General features: G+C 39.2%; 1 protein-coding gene across 1 annotated transcript in view; it reads right to left on the reverse strand.

Annotated features, from left to right (window-relative positions):
* Positions 1 to 15,246, reverse strand: part of ift74 (intraflagellar transport 74) — a 126,617-nt gene that overhangs the window by 44,116 nt on the left and 67,255 nt on the right. The window lies entirely within an intron of this gene.

Raw genomic sequence — 15,246 nt, forward strand, 5'->3', positions numbered from 1 at the left:
TTCAGATGCAAGTCAGAACACAATGCAGGACAATGTAAAGCATCCATTTGTAAGTACAGGAAATGTTCGTATGTTGGGTCTTTAAAATTACACCTCTACTCAGGATCACTTTGAAAATACAAAATTTGTAAGTAGGACCCTCTACAATTAAGTATTCAAAGGAAACCAGAGAAGAAACTCACTTCTGTGCATCAGTTTTTCTCTAGTGCCAAATAACAAGTTCCACATTTTCAAATGAATATGGTATAGTGTCCAAAATAATACAGCAAATCCCTGAGAAGGGGCAAAGGACTACCTACCAAAGTACTCTGTGCACTTCCTTTGTGTAATACCAGGCCTAAAGTTATTTGGAATCTCTAGCTATATAGTGTCACTTTAACTAAAACAAATGCACACACGTTTGGAGAAGGTGCTGCATCATCTATCATCATTCCTGAAGTGAGAAAACGCCTTGGTCAAGATTATGAAGGCTCAGTTTTTTTATTTGCCAGTACTTGCTTTTGTACTCACAGCTGAGTATTGGCATCGATGAGCAAACCTAATCTCTAACTCTTTATACCCAATAACCTGCTTAATTTTCATGACTAGAATTTTATCATGATAACCCACTGTAGTGATTGGAATAGGTCGGGTGGATCTTATTGAGTATGAGTACACTGATTGCGGTTTAACCTTGGCCGAACAGAGAGTCCTGGCTGACAGATATAAACAGGAGTCTGAAAGAGTCTCCTCACTCTTGCAACTGGCTCTGAGCTAGCTGGTCAGAGTCCACATACTTGTAAAGAAAGGGTGTCTTGGTGATGGGATACCGGCCTCTGTGGAGTTATTTTACCCACATTCTGGAAAACACATGGGATGCATACCATATTCTCTAGCAACTTGTGAAGATACAAAATAGTGCACCAAAACAATGTCGAGCTGTTAAACTACTTGTTTAGATTTATTTAAGGCAGTAATATACAAAAACAAAAAAAAATTTACAAAAGTTAGAAGTACAATATCAAATTAGAGTAGATTAACTGATTTTTGTTTTAAATGATCTATCTGCATGCAAACAAATAACCAGTTAAATTTGTAAAGAATCTTTAACTCAGAAAGTGTAATAACAGAAATGCAATCAAACCTTAATGGATACTGAACCAAAAAGAAAGACACCAGCTTGAACAAAGAGATGGGAGAGGCAGAAAAGTTAACAATTTAGGGCTTAAAAGAGTTAAATTATAACCAAAGATGGATTGTAAGGATGGAGAGATAAAAAAGTGGTCAGAGAATTAAACAGTTTCAGGAGTGGGATTAATAAGACTGGAGGAGATTACAAATAATGCTGAGTTTAATGGCCTTTCTTACTTATGAAACAGAAGTATGCCAACCAATTTAAGAAAAAAACGACTAGTTTGTGAACACGGACAAACAGTCAGTGCAGTATTTTGGAAACACAGAGTTTATATGGGGACCTAAGGGTTAAATAAATTCTCTCTTCAATGCATTGCCACATACTCAGGTTTGGTTTAATGCTAATTTGTTATTACTTCACCCAGTGACCACTTTACGTAAGAGAAAGACTCAACGAGTGCCAATGATTTTTTTCCACCTGGGTGGTCTCTCAGTTGAGACTGAACCTACCTCCATTTGAGGTCAACACATGCACACTTTCTAATGGAAATTGCTGGATCACAATCAGATTTCAGAATTTATAATGATTTTTCCCTTCTTAGCCCAGAAAAACAAGAAACAATTGTAATTTTCTCATATGTTCTGCACTGAGATCAATTATCTAAGCACACACTGAGGATCAAATATGGGCCTTCCTTATTTTTTTCAGCTCCAAACTTTAATAGGTGGTGCATTTTTAAAAATGAACTAGGAGAGAAAATGTCAAAGAGTCAGGATACATTGACTTCCTACAGTGTAAAGGATGAGAAAAGGAGAAATGTTATCTGACCCCTAAATTGTGATTATACACAGAACAAAAGTCTGAAGAGGAGTAACTCAGAATAGAACTTATAGAAAATAAACACTCAGCATTCTTTTTTGAAACTTTGGTTGTTCTTCAAGCTATTCATAAGTCCAAGGTACATTCAGCTTAGTGATTTATGTTACTTGTAAATTTACAAATGAATGTACTTTCAAGATAGCTTTGTTGGCTCACAAGTACTGAGTGGAGTGTAAAGCCAGAGGAGAAAATTAATCCTTACCTTCTGAGATGTTTCCAATTAATTAAGCCAGTGGACAAATAGGAGAAAGAGAAATGGAAAAAAGTGAAAAGAAACAAAGCTGTGAACTGGAAATCTTGAGTATTTACATAGCTGGATCACAGATAAGTTATTTTCTGAAGTAAAAAGATTTGACAAAAAGATCCGTGGCAATGCTGGCATCAACAGTACATGTGGAAAATTGCCCAGGTACATCCTGTTCACAAAAATGAGACAAATCACAGAAGGGATATGGTACAGGAGGCCATTCAGCACATCATGTTTGTACCAGGTCTCCAGATGTGCACCATGACTTAGCATTATTCTCTTCCCTTTTCCTCAATCCTTACACATTGTTACTGTTTAAATAATCCTCTAATTCCCTCTTGAATGTTTCAATTGAACCTGACACAGCTACACTTCCAGTGCATCCCAGACTGAACCAATCTTTGTGTGAAAATGTTCATTTCATGTCACATTCAACTCAGTTAATTACTTCCCTGTCAGTCTACTCATAACCATTAAATGGGATGGGATTATCAACAGTGCTATCAAACAATATCTATAATGGAATAACATGCTCACTGACACTCAGTTTGGGTTCTGCTAGGGCCATTCAGCTTCTGAATTAGTTACAGTCTTAATCCAAACATGGACAAAATTGAACTTCAGAAATGAGAGTTTGATTTTGAGCTAGATTTATTATTTTCACAGGTACCGAGATACCTTGAAAAATTGTGTTTTGTCAAGGTTTCAGAAAATTTATAGTTCAGGTTGAGGTTCTGGGTGGAGGTTTGCTCGCTGAGCTGGAAGGTTCATTACCAGACGTTTCATCACCAGTTGGCCTCCGGGCGAAGCACTGCTGATAATTCCTGCTTTCCATTTATATATTGGGTTTTTTTGGGTTGGTGATGTCATTTCCTATTCTTTTTCTCAGAGGGTGGTAGATGGGGTCTAACTCAATGTGTTTGTTGATAAAGTTCCAATTGGAATGCCATGCTTCTGGGAATTCTCGTGCATTTCTCTGTTTGGCTTGTCCTAGGATGGATGTGTTGTCCCAGTCGAAGTGGTGCCTTTCCTTATCTGTATGTAAGGATACAGATACAAAACGTCTGGAAATGAACCTTCCAGCTCAGTGAGCAAACCTGCATCCATGGTGTTTTATGTAACTGCATCAGGGTAGCAGAACAGAGTGCAGAATATAGTATTACAGCCACAATGAAGGTGCAGAGAGAGATCAACATTAACATTTGAGAGGTCTGGATGTAGGTTTGCTCGCTGAGTTGGAAGGTTCATTTGCAGACATTTCGTCACCATATTAGGTACATCTTCAGTGGGCCTCCAGGTGAAGCACTGCAGATAATTCCTGCTTTCCATTTATACGTCTGGGTTTCTTTGGGTTGGTGATGTCATTTCCTGTAGTGATGTCATTTCCTGTCCTTTTTCTCAGGGAGTGGTAGATGGGGTGTAACTCAATGTGTTTGTTGATAGAGTTCCTGTTGGAATGCCAAGCTTCTAGGAATCCTTGTGCATGTCTCTGTTTGGCTTGTCCTAGGATGGGTGTGTTGTCCCAGTCGAAGTCGTGTCCTTCCTTATCTGTATGTAATGATACTAGTGAGAGAGGGTCATGTCGTTTTGTGGGCTAGTTGATGTTCATGTATCCTGATGGCTAGTTTTCTGCCTGATTGTCCAATGTAATGTTTGTTACAGTTCTTGTAAATGACATTAGTTTTACTTCTCTGTATAGGGTCTTTCAAGTTAATTAGCTGCTGTTTTAGTGTGTTGGTGGGTTTGTGGGCTACCATGATGCCAAGGAGTCTGAGTAGTCTGGCAGTCATTTCCGAGATGTCTTTGATGTAGGGGTTTCTGGATGTGTTTTGTCTGCTTGTTTGGGTTTGTTGCTCAGAAATTGGTGGACTGTGTTCATTGGGTACCCATTCTTTTTGAATACACTGTATAAGTGATTTTCCTCGGATCTTCGTAGTTCCTTTGTGCTGCAGTGTGTGTTGGCTCGTTGAAATAATGTTCTGATGCAGCTTCGTTTGTGGATGTTGGGATGATTGCTTCTGCAGTTCAATATTTGTTCCATATGTGTTGCTTTCCTGTAGATGTTGGTTTGAAGTTCCCCATTGGCTGTTCGATCTACTGTGACATCTAGATGTGACATCTAGACTGTGACATCCCAACATCCACGAACAAGCAGACAAAACACGTCCAGAAACCCTAGCCACTCTCCCCTACATCAAAGGCATCTCGGAAATGACTGCCAGACTACTCAGACCCCTTGGCATCATGATAGCCCACAAACCCACCAACACACTAAAACAGCAGCTAATGAACTTTAAAGACCCTGTACAGACATGAAAATGTGTTGCTGGAAAAGCGCAGCAGGTCAGGCAGCATCCAAGGAGCAGGAGAATCGACATTTCGGGCATGAGCCCTTCTTCAGGAATGAAGACATCTAGAAGGCTCATGCCCGAAACGTCGATTCTCCTGCTCCTTGGATGCTGCCTGACCTGCTGTGCTTTTCCAGCAACACACTTTCAGCTCTGATCTCCAGCATCTGCAGTCCTCACTTTCTCCTAGAAGACCCTGTACAGACAACAAGTAAAACTAATGTCATTTACAAAATACAAGAACTGTAACAAACACTACATTGGACAAATAGGCAGAAAACTAGCCACCAGGGTACATGAACATCAACTAGCCACAAAATGACATGACCCTCTCACTAGTATCCTTATATACAGATAACGACTTCGACTGGGACAACACATCCATCCTAGGACAAGCCAAACAAGAGAAATGCTTGAGAATTCCTAGAAGTATGGCATTCCAACAGGAACTCTATCAACAAACACATCGAGTTAGACCCCATCTACCACCCCCTGAGAAAAAGAGGAAATGACATCACCAACCCAAAGAAACCCAGACATATAAATAGAAAGCAGGAATTATCTGCAGTGTTTTGCCCAGAGGCCCACTGAAGATGTTACCTAGTATGGTTACAAAACGTCAGGAAATGAACCTTCCAGCTCAGCGAGCAAACCTACATCCAGAACCTCAACCTGAGCTACAAATCTTCTCAAAATTTGAGAGGTCCATTAATGCATGGAAAAAGCTGTTCTTTAAGAGGTTTGTATGTGTATTCAAACTTATGATGGGAGGGGCTTTTGATTATGTTGGTTGCTTTCCCAAGGCAGCGGGAAGTGTAGATGGAGTCAATGGGTGGAAGGCTAGTTTGTGATGGACGAGATTGTATTCATGACTCACTGTAGTTTCTTACGGTCTTAGGAAGAACAGTTGCCATTCCATGCTGTGATGCATCCGTATAGGATGCTTTATGTGATGCATCTATAATAATTGATGTGTCTTTGTGGACATGCTGATTTTCCTTAGCCTCTTGAGGAAGTAAATGCGTCATTGTGCTTTCTTGACTGTTGCGTTAACGTTACAGTGACAAGTAGACAGCATTTAACCAATTATGGAATCGAGGAACATTAGCAAAACTGGAGTCAGTGGAAATAGGGGGAAAAACTCTGTTAGCTGGAGTCATATCCTGCAGAAAAGAAGGTGGCTGGTAGTTTTTGAATATCAATCAACATAGTCCAAGATCATCTCTGCAGACATCTCTGAATTCTTAGCCTAAACATCTTCAGTTACTTCATAAATGACACTTTCCTCCATCATGAGGTCATTAATTCAAGAAAGATGTAGACATAGTTCTTAGGAATAAAGGGATCAAAAGATATGAGTAGAAAGTGCTAACATGGTACTGAGGTGGATGATCAGCAAGGATCATACTGAATGGCGCAGGAGGGCTGAATGTCCAGTCCCTGCTCTTAAATTCTATGTTTCCAAGTGAAGATGTTTGCCAAGGTTCAGTAACATCTGTGGTTCCTCATGTCCTGAAGCAGCCATGCCCATACGCTGCAAGACTTGGACATCATTCAAGCAAAGATTGATAAGTGGCAAAACAATTGCATCATTTAAGTGCCAAGCAATGATAGTCTCCTAGAAATAATCTACTACCTCCCTTTGATGTTCAATGGCATTCCATCACTGAATCTCCTGTCAATATCCTGGAGATTACTATTGACCAGGAACTGAACTGGATTATTCATTTAAATACCATGTCTACAAGAGCAGGTCAGAGACTAGTAATTTCACAGCTAGTGGTCACCTTCTGTCTCTCTGATGGCTACTCATAATTTACAATGCAGATGTCAGGAGTGTGATGAAATACTCTCCACTTGCCTAGATAGGTCCAGTTCCAGCAATTGTATTACTGAACAAAAAAAGCTCAACACCACCCAGGATAAAGCAGCCCAATTGATTGTCACTCTACTCACTACATTCAACATTCACCCTCTTCATCACTCATCGTGGCAGCATGCATGCCATTAACCAAAATGCATTGTGCAGTAAATCACTCCAGACTCCTTTCACAGCAACTTCCAAACCAATAAATTATACCACCTTGAAGGACAAGGACAGATGGGAAAAACACTACCTGCAAGATCACTCGAAACCACATATCACCCTGACTTGGAAGTATATTCTTTCACAAGCTCTGGGTCAAAGTGCTGGAACTTTCTTTCTAATAGCACTACTGGTGCCTGCAAACCTGAAGGACTACCATTACCCAAAACAGCAACTTAGCATTATCTTCACAAAGGCAATTAAAGATGGGAAATAAGTAGGAGCCTCATCAGCAACACAGACATCCCATGAAAGAATTTTTAAAAATCAAAGTAGAAGGGAATCATTCTGGCATCCTGTTTCACATTTTTTCTGTAATCATCTCAACTTAAGTAATAAAGTTTACTTAGTTATTTAGCCTTTTGTTATTTGTGATTCCTTGTTGTGCATACAATAGGTTACCAAGTTCTACAACATTGATGATTCTTCAACAAAGTAATTAAATGTTCTGCAACCAAGGTCAGTCAGCCCAGCCCCTTAAGCCTATGCGCCATTTAAATAGATGATGGCTATTTTGCATCTCATCCCTACTTAACCTACTATTCACTACAATGCCATGTCTGCCAGGGGCAGAGACAAAAAATCAAGCAGACTGGTGCTTCTCCTGGTCTACGCACCTGGCCCTAGCCATCAACTCAAGCATTGTGAGCCTGTTTAGAGCATTGGGCTCTGGCTATTGTGCTCAGATACACCACCCTGTCCCATGCACTGCTATTAACATCAATAATTTGCTAATCTTTGTGAAAAAGTAAAATTCTGCTTTTTCAACATGCGTTGGTTCCACATCCCTTGATAGCAATAACTAAAAAACAATTAATGTAAGTCATGAGAAGAAGGAAATTGAAGAAGTGAAACAATAAGCACTTCACATTTGCAAAAGGACAGGAATGGTGCTCCTTTGACAACTCATTAAAAGTGCAAGTATATTTATTTAAAAACACAGATTAGGAAATTATGATAAAAACACCAAGTTTAATGATTTGACCAGAATGGTAAGATCAACACATCTTAAAACACTCAGTGGGAAGTCAACCTTTGGCAACTCTCCCATATAATTCTGCAGTGTTTGCTTAGAACAATTAGCAGCAGCTACATATTTAAAACATATTTTCTTCATTTACGACTGTGGACCACATTTCATCTGCAATGATTTATAACCATGCATTTACTAAGATTATTTCTATCCCTTGCCAGGACTTTTAAATCGCAGTGAAACTTAGTTCTATTATAATGCTGGTTCCTTCCTTCAGCATAAGGAATTACCGCAAATCAGTCATGTAAAACTGGTGAAAACTAAGTGGAACTTACATGAATCAAATAGCTTGCCCCTCTTCACTAAACAACACAGGTCTGCTTTAGATTTTTAGGTTTGAGTTTTTCTCTAGTGGTTGAGCTATTCTTTTGCCTGTCAGACTGTAGCCAAGGCCCATGTCCTTGGAGTGAGGTCAACTGCAAGCTGCACAAGTTCTCAATGGGATCTAGACTTTGCACAAGAAAGCTGCTCTCACTAAGGTGAAATGTACGACATATAACACCAAAGTGGGATGGAATCACAAAATAGTGATAGTGTAGAAGGAGGCCATTCAGCCCATCATGTCTGCATCAACTCTCTGAATGAACACTATGATTTAGAGTCATTCTCCTGCTTTTCCTCAATAAAACTGCACATCATTTCCACTCAAATAATTATCCAACAACCTCTTCAATGTCTCCACTGAACCTGCACCCACCAATCTCCCAGGCAGTGCTTGACCCAGATCCTAACTACTCAGAGTGAAATTCCTTTCCTCACATTGTATTTGATCTTTTGCAAATTATTTTAAACTGCTCCCTCTTATTCTTCATCCTTTGTGAGAACAGTTTCTCCCCATCTAGCCCATCCAGACCTCATAGTTTTGAAACCTTGCAACAAATCTCATCTTCACCTTCCTTCCAAAGAAAGCAGTTCTAACTTCACCAATTAATCATCATCCACGGAAGCATTCTTATAAACCTCTTCTGCAATCTCTCCAAAGTACATTCTGAAAGCATAATGCTGAGAGCTATACATAATATACCAATCGAGGTCTAACTAATGTCTTACAAATTTTCAACATAACCTCCTTATTGTGCATTCTATGCCCTTTCAATAAATCCTAGGATACGGACTACTTAATTAACTGTTCTGCTTACATGTCTGGCTACCTTTAATGTCTTATGCACATATATACTCTACAGAATCATTATAGTGCAGGATGAGGCCATTCAGCCTATGCAGTCAACCTCAGTTTCTCTGTTCTTGCATGCAATTAAAGTGGCAGTCTTCATTTTATTCTGTGTCTCCACATTCTTTCTACCAAAACATATGACCTCACATTTCTTGCATTGACTTTTATTTGCCACCTATCTGTCCTCTTGGTACTGATGGACTTCATCCTTTAGTGGACACAATAGTATAATGGGAATGTCACTGGAGTTGTAAATCTTGGCTAATGCTTGGAGGCACCTGGGTTCAAATCCTACAATGCCAGTTGGTGGAATTTAAAACTGGAATTGAACAGGGATGGTGGCCAGGTGTTGAAACGTAACATTTTGGGGTAGCACGGTGGCTCAGTGGTTAGCACTGCTGCCTCACAGCACCAGGAACCTGGGTTTGATTCCCACCTCGGGCGACTATCTGTGTGGAGTTTGCACATTATCCCTGTGTCTCGTGGGTTTCCTCCGGGTGCTCCAGCTTCTTCCCACAATCCAAAATGTGCAAGTCAGGTGAATTGGCCATGCTAAACTGCCCACCGTGTTAGGTGCATTAGTCAGGGGTAAATATGGGGAATGGATCTGGGTGGATTACTCTGTGGAGCGTTGGTGGTGTGGACTTATTGGGCCGAAGGGCCTGTTTCCATACTGTAGGGAATCTAATCTAATCCTAGGGTCTTAAAAGAGATGGCTAAAGAGGTAGCAGACATGTTAGTGTTAATTTTCCCAAAGGTTGCTAGCTGTCGAAAAGGTTCCGTCAGACTGGAAGGAGAAGAGTATAGTTGCAAATATAACTCTGCCATTTAGAAAACAGGAAACTGTAGGCCTGTTAGCTTGATGTCTGTTGAGGAGGTGTTAGAATCCATCATTGAGGAGTTATAACTGGGCACTTGGTAAAACTCAAGGCAATTTTGAAGTGTCAGCTTGTGTTTTGTTTAACAGATTTGTTGGAACTCTTTAAAGGGATAATATGCGCTGTAGATAAAGGGAGCCTGATGTATTGTGCTGAGATTTCCAGAAGGCATGTTACAAGGTTCCACATAAAATGTTATTGCGCAATGTAATAGCTCATGGTGTAGAAACTAACATTTTAACATGGACAGAAGATTGGTTGGCTGGCAGAAAACAGTGACGATTCAGAAATGGGTCTTCTTCAGATTGGCTGGATATGATAACTGGGCCCCCACAGATGTCTGTACTGAGCCTTTAGGTTATATCAATCATGTAGACAAGGCGACCAAAACCCTTGTTGATACAAATACATGGAAAATCATGTATAAACATAATATATGATGCAAAACCATAGTGAGTTGGCAAAAATCTGGCAGAGGGGTATAATGTGGGGAAATGTGAAGCTGTTCACTACAGCACGATTAATTAAAGAAAGAAGATGACTTAAATGGAGAACAACTGCAGAATTCCAAAGATGGACCTCGGTGCTGCACTGTATAAATCACAAAACTAGCATGCAGATACAGCAAATGATTCAGATGGCTAAAGGAATGATACCGTTTATTATGGGAGGAACTGAACATCAAAGGAAGGAGGATAGACTTTAAATATACAGGGTATTGATAAGACCAGATCTCAAATGTTGTGTGCAATTTAGGTCTCTTTCATTAAGAAGGAATATAAATGCAGTGGAAGTGAATTAAGAGGTTTGCTATATTAACACCTGGACTGTGTGGCTGAAATTTTGACGAAAGGTTGGACTCGCTGGACTTGTTTTCACTGGAATGTAGAAGAGCGAAGGGCAATTTGATTGAACAGTCTGAATGGTCTTGACAAGGTTGACATATAAAGAAAGTTTATTCTTGTGGGTGAGTTCAAAATCGCACTTTAAAATTAAAGTGACCCTTTTAGAACAAAGACAAGGAGATTTTTTTTTCCTCAGAGGGTGTTTAGCTTTTAACTCTACTTCAACATGTGGTTGAGAAGTAGGATTATTAGAAAATTTTAGGGTGGTGGTAGATAGATTCTTATTAGTAAAGGAACTAAAGGTTATCAAAAGTAGATTGAAAAGTGGAATCTGGAACACAGCCATCTCTTTTTGAGTAGTAGAGCAGGCTTGAAGGGCCTACTTTTTATGCATGTCTATCAAGTTGTCAATATTATTCTGCAGTTGTACACTGCCTTCTTATAGTTTACAATGCTTCCATGTCTTGTATCATCTGTGAACTCTGAAACTGTCTTTGCTGCACCAAATTTAACATTTTTGACACATTCGAAAAAGGGTCACAATACTGATCCCCTCAGGAACTCTATTACAAACCTTCTTCCAACTCAAAAAATATTCATTAACCATTAATTTGTTCCCCATCACTTAGCCAATTTTATATTCATGTTGTTAATGTCGTTTTTTTTATTCCAAGAGCTTTAACTTGGTTTGGAGGTCAGTTGCGTGGTACTAAATCAAGCATCATTTAGAAGTTAGGGCAAATGTCTAAGAAAATTGTTCATGGCTCACAACAAAGAAATGTCCCAGAAGAAGGAGGAGGATTGTAGGAAGGGGATAACCAACCACGGTTAATCAGGAAAGTTCAGGATAGCAGCAAACTTCAATGTGGCAAAAATTAGTGGTAAGCCAGAGGACTTGGAAAATTTTAAAAACCGACAAAAGATGACAATAAAATAATAAAGGGAGGAAGATAAAATCTAAGGGTTGAAAAGATAAAATTGCCACAATCTTCTCAGACCATAGGGCTGCTTCCTCATTAGAGAGAGACAACTGCTGGTAGTTTAACCTGAATGTCAACAAGCCTCTGGTGAAAGAAAAGGTTGAGAAGGAGTGTTCTTCATTGTAACCTTAGCCAGTGCAGAAATTGAACCCACTCCACTGGCATCACTCTGCATTACAAACCAGTCACTGCCAATGACATCAAGATGGACAGCAAGAGTTTCTCAGAATAGATAAGGATGAAGAGAAGGGTTAACGTGAGCATAGTCCTCTCAGAGAACAAAGCTGGGGAAATGAAAATGGATAACCAGGAATGGCAGATCAGTTGAGTAAATTCTTTGCATTAGTCTTCACAGCAGAAGGCACTAACAACATTCCCAAATTACTAAATAATTAAGGGACAAAAGAAAGAAGACAATAGCCAGTCAGCTTAATGTCTGTTTTTGGGAGAATGTTGACATCTATCAGTCATAGCGGATATAATAACATAATATTTAGAAATACATAACATGATCAAGCAGAGTCATCATGGCTCTACAAAGGGGAAATCAGCCTGATAGATTTATAAGAATTCTTTGAGGCAGGATAGATAAAGGGGAACCTGTGGCTGTGACATATTTGAATTTTCAGAAGGCATTTAATAAGGTATCACACATTAAGTTACCTAATAATTATGGGCCCATGGTGTTCGACATATTGTATCAGCATGGATAAAGGATTGGCTAAATAATAGAAGATAGAATTGATATAAGGACGGCACTTCAGGCTTATGACCTGTTGCTAGTGGAATGCCACAGGAATCAGTGCTATGGCCATAATTATTTGCAATGTATATTAATTATTTGATTACAGAAGTGAATGTACTATTGTTAAGTTTACAGATGATCCCAAAATAGGTGGGAAGGCAACTGGTGAGGATAATACAAAGAGACAATGTCAGCTTAAGTGAGTGGGGAAAAATTGGGCAGATGTAATATAATGTGGGACAATCTAAGGTTATGCACTTTGGCAGGAAGAGGAGAGGACTTGAACAATATTTAAATGGTAAGATACTACAGAACGAAAGGATCTAGGAGTCCCCATACATGCATTACAAAAGGTTAGCATCTTAAATTCAGCAGGTAACAGGGAAGGCAGATAGAATTTGGCTTTATTTCAAAGGAAATGGAGTTTAAAGTAGGGAGCTTTTACTAAAACTATATAAGGCACTAGTCAGACCATAGATGGAACACTGAACAGTTCTGGACTTCTTAACTAAGGAAAGATGTACTGGCATTAGAGCAGCTAAGTTATATTGGAACAGTATAAAATGTTAGTTAGACCACAGCCAGAGCATTGCATGCAGTTCTGGAATCCATATTATAGAAGGGATGTGACTACACGGGAGAGGATGCAGAGAAAATTACCAGGATGTTACCTGGGCAGGAGAGTTTAAGTTATGAAGATAGATCGAGTAGACTGGGGTTGTTTTCCTTGAAGCAGAGGAAACTGAGGGAGGTCATGATCGAGTTGTATAAAATTATGTGAAACATAGATAGGACACAGAAATAAACTTTTCTCCTTGGTGGAGGGAGGGATCAATGACCGAGGGCACAGATTTAAGGTGACAGGCGTGAGCTTTAGACAGGATGTGAGGAAGGGAGTAGGATAAGTGGTGGAATATGCAGTTAGAATAGTTAGGTAATTGTTTTTGACCAGCAGAGATTCGATGGCCGAACGACCTTCTTCTGTGCTGTAGATCTTTATGACTCTCCAACAGCAGTTACAAAATGCCATTTGAGGAACCTTTTCCCAGCTCTATACAGATGGAAACTATCTGATTTGTACAGGTACTACCTCCCCCAAAGGCAGTCCCAGTGTCCCAAGAGTCAAAAGCTCTCCTTCCTTCATAATCTGTCCAGACACCCATTCATCTGTCTTATCCTCTTAATTTTGTACTCACTTAAGTGTGGCACTGGAAGCAATCTTGAGATCATTACTTTTGAGGTTGTCGTTTCTAATTTTTTTTTACCTCATTCTCTAAATTCTGACTGCAGGACCACATACTATTTCCTTTCTATGTCATTGACACCAATGTGGATCATTACCTTTGCTGATCACCTTCCCTCCAGAAGAATGTCCTGCAGCTGCTAGAGATGATGCTTCAAGGGACATAATCCATTCCCATAAAATGCAACAATACTTAATAACAGTCGTAATAAAACCCCTAACTCAGTAACTTTGTTAGCATATTAAGTAGCAATTATTTCCAAATTTTTCTCGTCACCTTATATGTGGCATTAGAGGGACAGCAATGGCTAGAGTTCCAAGACTCAATTATGAAAATATAACCCAAGGACACCCCTATTCAAATGGTCAATTTGCTGAAAAAGAAATCCAATCTTAAATGTGTGTTTTTATTTAGATTATGCTTTGTAGCATTCCCTTTCAAAGGTAAGGTAAGCTGTTCCCAGTCTTTCACAAAGGCATTCTTAATAGTTAAAAGCCAAGGAATAAACACAAGCTATTAGAGATTAATCCTTAGGATTCTGTTACTTCCTTTGGGGGAAACATCTGGCTGTGTTCCTTCCTAGACGGCTCATCTGCCTTAGAGTTCATTGTCTAAGAAACTGCAAAGGAAAATTTACATCCAATTATTCAATTTCAGTGCATTGTGTTGCACTAGAGAAAAGTGTAGGCCAGTAACTCTTAAACAGAGTCTGCAAAATAATGTGTATTGGGCAAGTCTAACCCAATGGCAGAACAATGTGGGTAGTCAGAGGTGAGCGTATTGGGAGCACAGTGGATGCCTTGCCTGGGAAAGAAACATGTATCGTAAAACAGAGCAACACAAAGATTACTATACATTTCAGTAATATCAGAATTTTTACATCACAGAAGGAGCCCGGGCATGTGCCAGAGATATCCAAGTAAATATCACAGAGTTTATTTCCCATTTCTTTAAAAGCATTATTAAAATAGTCTTTACCATGCTACTATTTTGTAATATCAGTATAATTATTTAGACTGAACAGCAGCCCATGATTAATTAATTCATTTGAAAAAGGGTCCTTCAAAGAAAATCTAAGATTCATTGATCTAGAGTATACTATTAAACACAAATTTCAGAAAGCTATGATCAAGCACAATGTAGCAGATTATCTATTCTAGATGTAGTATTTACTAGTTTTTCAATGTCAATACACAGTAAATACTAACTGGTCGTTCGCTATGTGAAAATCTTAACATAGCTGTTGAGAACGAAATGCTCAATGCTAAAATAATGGACAGACTCAAATTGTTCTGAAAATGTTTTGCTGAAGACAAAACCAAGTTACCAATCAAGGCCAATTGTAGAAATGGAGGGAAAAACATTTTTAAGTCTTTGTAACTTGAGCCTTGCCCTGACACCACAGAAATGGACACACTGAGATTGTCAATACCCTAGTAGTCACCTATGAAATGTGCTAATTTCTCACTATAGTAGTCTAGGTGAAAGTTTTTGATATCTTAACAATATTGTTTTGGCTAATACAAGCCTAACTTCTCTAAACTGGACATTATATAGACCATTTTGTCAGATGTAAGTTTTGGGAGTTGCTGTGCCTCTTTTGAAAATACTGAATTAGCAAGTTATCTAGTGAGAATTACACTGAGTCAATATGCACTACCATGACTGAGTGT

This window comes from Chiloscyllium plagiosum, unplaced genomic scaffold, assembly GCF_037043375.1.
Source record: "Chiloscyllium plagiosum isolate Xiang-an unplaced genomic scaffold, Cpla_swu_hap1 HiC_scaffold_2, whole genome shotgun sequence".
In the NCBI taxonomy this organism is placed as follows: domain Eukaryota; kingdom Metazoa; phylum Chordata; class Chondrichthyes; order Orectolobiformes; family Hemiscylliidae; genus Chiloscyllium; species Chiloscyllium plagiosum.